The sequence below is a fragment of the Schistocerca gregaria genome, chromosome 5 (genome assembly GCF_023897955.1).
Source record: "Schistocerca gregaria isolate iqSchGreg1 chromosome 5, iqSchGreg1.2, whole genome shotgun sequence".
Taxonomy (NCBI): domain Eukaryota; kingdom Metazoa; phylum Arthropoda; class Insecta; order Orthoptera; family Acrididae; genus Schistocerca; species Schistocerca gregaria.
The window spans coordinates 593,307,045-593,312,122 of record NC_064924.1 but is presented as its reverse complement, the minus strand read 5'-3'; the positions used below and the strand labels follow the sequence as shown (position 1 = coordinate 593,312,122).

The 5,078-nt window shown below is 44.1% G+C and overlaps 1 pseudogene; it reads right to left on the bottom strand.

Moving 5' to 3' along the window:
* Positions 1 to 2,770: 2,770 nt before the first annotated feature.
* On the bottom strand, positions 2,771 to 2,888 carry LOC126274415 (5S ribosomal RNA; annotated as a pseudogene).
* Positions 2,889 to 5,078: the final 2,190 nt, after the last annotated feature.

The window sequence follows — 5,078 nt, the reverse complement described above, 5'->3', positions numbered from 1 at the left end:
CATAGATTCGTAATGCACGGCAGCTACAAAATGCTGCACCAGCAGGAATCTGCATTGCTGCGATATGCAAGCCTCCGTGACGGCTGGAAGCCTCTGTGTCTCCTTCCCTCGTTCTGACGCCTGCGACCAAGTCTACTGATCAGATCCAAACCCACGATCAAATGCAAATCCAGACTTTCGACCGAATATACGATCCGACTCACCTGACGCCCAAAGGCCGAATTTATTTTCTATGTTGCTTTCCTTTCATTTCCAAAAACATCGCATTTTTAGTATTTTAGAAAACAACCATTCGAAATACGGAAGCACTTATATATGCCAGTGGCGTAATTCTCCTTTCTCAGTACAACATCCATCCAGAAGACAGCCAATTTCCTGCATTCTAGGCATTCCTCACATTTACCGTACCACGGAACTGAGGTCACTGTCGGATTCCCGACCAAGAAATCAGTTTCCCTCACGTGCGGAATACAACTTGATGTGAGTGTGAATCTTCAGGTTTTAGCGGCGGAAAGACTGTTCCATTAAGTTTCGGTTGTGAAGCCGCAAGAAGTTTCCTTCTTCTTCTAATATTTCGGCTCTGTAACGTTCAGCCATCTTCAGAGTGAGCTGCAAGACTGCCGCTTCAGTTTTTTTGTCTTTATTGATTTTCAGTTCCCCCCGAAGGGGGGCGGGCTGGCTGCAGCTTAGTACGCTGCTCTATAGCTTACAGGCTTTTTGGTAAGAAAAGGAGGAAGAAAGAAACAAGGAAAAATAGGCGATAAAATGATGACTTAAAGTGTAAAAATGCGGAAAATTAAAACAGAAAGCAAAAGGGGTTGGCAATGTCGATAAAATACACTGGAATCGGACAAGTAACATAGTAGACACACAATTAAAAAACAGGGCGACAGTCTGGTTTCTGTTCGCAAGAGATAAAAAAAAAAGGTCACAGCCAGCGACAGTATGATGGCTGTTCGCTACACGTCCCTAAAGACACACCACGGAACACTCACTGGAAAACACACTGGAAAACACTGTACGAAAATGGTGGCACAAACGTGACATTCCCGAGCCAAAGGCAGATGGGGGGCGGGACCTGGAGGAGGGGGAAAAAAACAAGGAGGGCGAGAGGAGAGGAGAAAACGAAAGGGGAGGAATGAAGGAGTGAGGGGACTCATAAGTGGGGAGAGGGGCAAGGCAGACGCGAGAGGGAATAAGAAGAGGCAGAGGAGGGAAATGCAAAAGGACTCGGGGGAGAGAAGGGGGCAGCGAGAGGAGAGGTGGGGAAAAAACAGGAAGGAAGAGGGGGGGGGGGGGGGAGGGACGCTCCAGTGCTCGCTTCGTCCCTTTATACTCGTGTACCGCGCGACTGTGCATGCGACCACAGATGCAAATGCGCAGAGACGATGGTCGGCGGCAGAGACGTGCATAATGCGCGAGTTGTATCTATGAACCCGCAATCGATCTGTGTTGTCATATAGGTATATCATTGTGAGCTGCACTGTGACGACGTATTTAGGAGTTAATTACAGCCAGTGCCGGATTCCATGATTTATCAGGATTGAAACCACTATCTCTATTAATTAAATTCGTCGTCAAGCGAATTTCAATTGCCTCCTTTACTATCGGGTCCCAAAAGGATGATGTAGTTGCCAAAATTTCGACCTTGCCATACAACATACTGTGACCATTATTAATACAGTGCTCTGCCACTGCCAACTTTTAAGTTGTGGCAGTCGTGTGTACCTCCGGTGTTCTATACATCTTTCTCGGACAGTACGAGTTGTTTGTCCGATGTAAGAAAGGCCACGTTCACATGGAATTTTGTAAACTCCAGATTTTCGGAGCAGCAAATCATTTTTGACCGAATTCGGATCTCGCGGGAATATTGGGTTGGTAACTACGTAATCTGAAGGATGCAATCTCCTCGACAGCACTCAGTTATCAGCGCGCTGGTCCGTGCCAATTCGGCTAAAGAAGCAGTAAGAAACTCTGCCGAAATTCTCTAGGACAATGTACCGTGGTCCGCCAAGATCTTTCAGGGCGCTTGGCTGCGAGACACTCTATTGTCCTGTCCAGTTCTGTTAATGAGCCTCCCTTTGTGTGAAAGCAGCAACCTTGACCTCAGAACTGACACCAGTAAAGCTGTGCATCTTCATATTTTCGCGGCGCAAATACTGATCCTTAAAATTTCTGGTCTGCAGCCGCATAAATTTGATTTCTTCTTCTACTATTTCGGGTGAATACCGTCCAGCCATCTTCAGAGTGGCTCACTCTGAAGATAGCTCCTTCCCTTCGAATAGCTGCAGCTGTAAATGGCCAACAAAAGTTTTGCGAAGCATAGAATTAGACTTGTCACCTCATATTATTCCATGCAATTAAACACTCATCAATTCAGTACTCATCCGTCAACGATATTTAACAAGCATCATATCGGCCGCAGTCCCATCATAACTAGAGAGAAAAGCCCCATTTGCAAAGACGTTTATAATCATAGAAATTAAAGAGAAAAAAAGCGGTGTCCACCACTCGCAATACAAATTCAGTGTGGGGAATGTCAATCTTAAATCATGAAACTGGGGCACAGCACTCCGTTTTCAGGCCACAAATGGCCCATCGGGACCATCCGACTGCCGTGTCATCCTCAGATGAGGATGCGGATAGGAGGGGCGTGTGGTCAGCACACCAGTCTCCTGGTTGTTATGATGGTTTTCTGTGACCGGAGCCGCTACTATTCGGTCGATTAGCTCCTCAATTGGCATCACGAGGCTGAGCGCACCCCGAAAAATGGCAACAGCACATGGCGGCCCGGATAGTCACCCATCGAAGTGCCTACAACGCCCGACAGTGCTTAACTTCGGTGATCTAAAGGGAACCGGTGTATCCACTGCGGCAAGGCCGTTGCCCAGGGGGGAGGGGGGGGGGGGGAAGGGGCGCATAGGCCATGAAAAATTTCGTATTTCTCATTAACAATCATGTTAATTCATATAAATAAAAATGGAAAGTGGGGATCATCACATAAACAAACAGAAATAATCCCCATGCAACACACAAACAACGAAGAGACTTTCATAGATACACGTCCTATTGATGAATGCTAGGTTAAGGCTGTGCTGGATGTTGCTGACTTTTTTGCACGTAGGACCGAATGGTTTCTCCAATCATACCAGGCATTGAAACACTAATGAAACTACCGAGCATGATAACACCCCCACTCCTTTACTGAGGATAGAGTAAAATTTTCTAATATAATTCATGAATATGCTAAACACCCTCTGTACCTCCACAAATTATAGTCACCCACATTCCAGACAGAAGGCGTACAGACGAATTTTAACTGACTGAAGGTACAAAGATTCGATAGAAACACTCTAACCAGTACACAAACGCACAAGATAAAAGCAGGAAAACATGTGTGTGACCATTGAAATATTTCGTATATAAACAATAAAACAAAGTGAAGGAATGTGGTACAACAAGCTGCAAATAAAGGTGTTTATGGACCAAAAAATGAACATACAAATAAATGTCAACGAACCGTTACATGGATTATGTGTTCAGTGTAATATGTGTAAATTATAGTTTAAAGTGGACAGATGTACATGCACAAGCTGTACGTCACAGTTTTTTGACATAAAGAAAATAAATATACAGGGTGGCATAGAAGTCTGTTGACATTTGATAATCGATTAATTGTTTATAAGAATGTACACAGAGAGATAAAAATTGACACACTTGCCTGAAGTAACATGGGCTTTTATTGAAACCCAAACAGAGTGCAACAGCTGGCCAACAGATGGTCCACTCCAAGTGTCTGTCAACTTCCAGAATTGCAGAATTTTGCTATCGGAAATCCTAGAACTGTCGTGGGAACTCCGTTGCATGACGAGAAGGTCACAGTGTGGTACTGATTCACCTCGTTAGTTGTGACTGGAACCATTTTCTTCCAGAAAACTGAGGAGTGTTGCTTGTCAAACTGTTAGCGCGGTTCGTGCGAGGTAGGCTGATATGTTATAGAACCGCATCATCCCTAGCCTGGTTGACAAACCCTTACTGGAAGGTACATATTTTATGCTGAATGGCGCTCCTACCTATATTGCTGCATATGTGAAATGTGTCTTGCGCACGTCGTTTGGTGAGGATCGCGTGTTGATCCACCGCTTCCGTCATGCAACATCTGATAGCAATTTCTCAACACACAATGTTGTCCATCGACTACAGATGTTGCTGAGGAATCTTGAAAGACATGTTGAGCATTTGTTGGAAATAACATTTTCTTCGCTAAACATCAATTTTAATGCTAATTATAGGTTTTGTGTCATCTGAATTGTTATCTGTTGATGATATTCAGCATTTGTTTGGTATTCTATGAAACTCCATGTCATTTCAAGCATGTGTGTCTGTTTTACCTTTCCACTACATTATTCCGTGAAGTATTGAATTTTCAGATGTTTTGGGGTAACCAGTATAATCAAATAAAAACAAACAGTTGTCGGACTAACATTTATGACTAAGTAGTGTCAACAAAATAAAACATATGAACTGTAAATGCCAATCATATAGTCATAATTATGCACATGAGGAAGACATCGACAGTGCTATGTCTGTAGACTTACGGAGAACAAAAAACTGTATGAGGAAAGATACCATATGTGAGGCATGATTATCATAAATAAGACATCGTGTCTGTTGCTTTAGGTAAGTGTTACACGACTTCGCAACGTAAAATCCTTGCTTTACTTAGGGCATGACCATCGGTTAATCGAAATGGCGAAGTGGAGGTGAATTTGCGGTACAAATGAATTGTTCACAGCTCTTGAGCAATGGTGAGGGCGTCCTCGCAGTACTGTCTCAGGATATGGGACGTCTGTGGCAGTATTGGATATCCTTCCATCCTTCCTTTATTCCTGTCAAAGGCAGCAAGGAGTGCACCGACTGGCTCTCATCAACGTACAGCAACATCCTGGTGTTGCAGTTATGACAAATTCGCGATCAGTCAGATAGGATCAACATGTTCATTCTGTGGCAGCAAACCGCTTGCAGTGTATTTATGGAAGCTGGCATTCTCATTTGCGATTGTGCCACAAGAGTGGCAC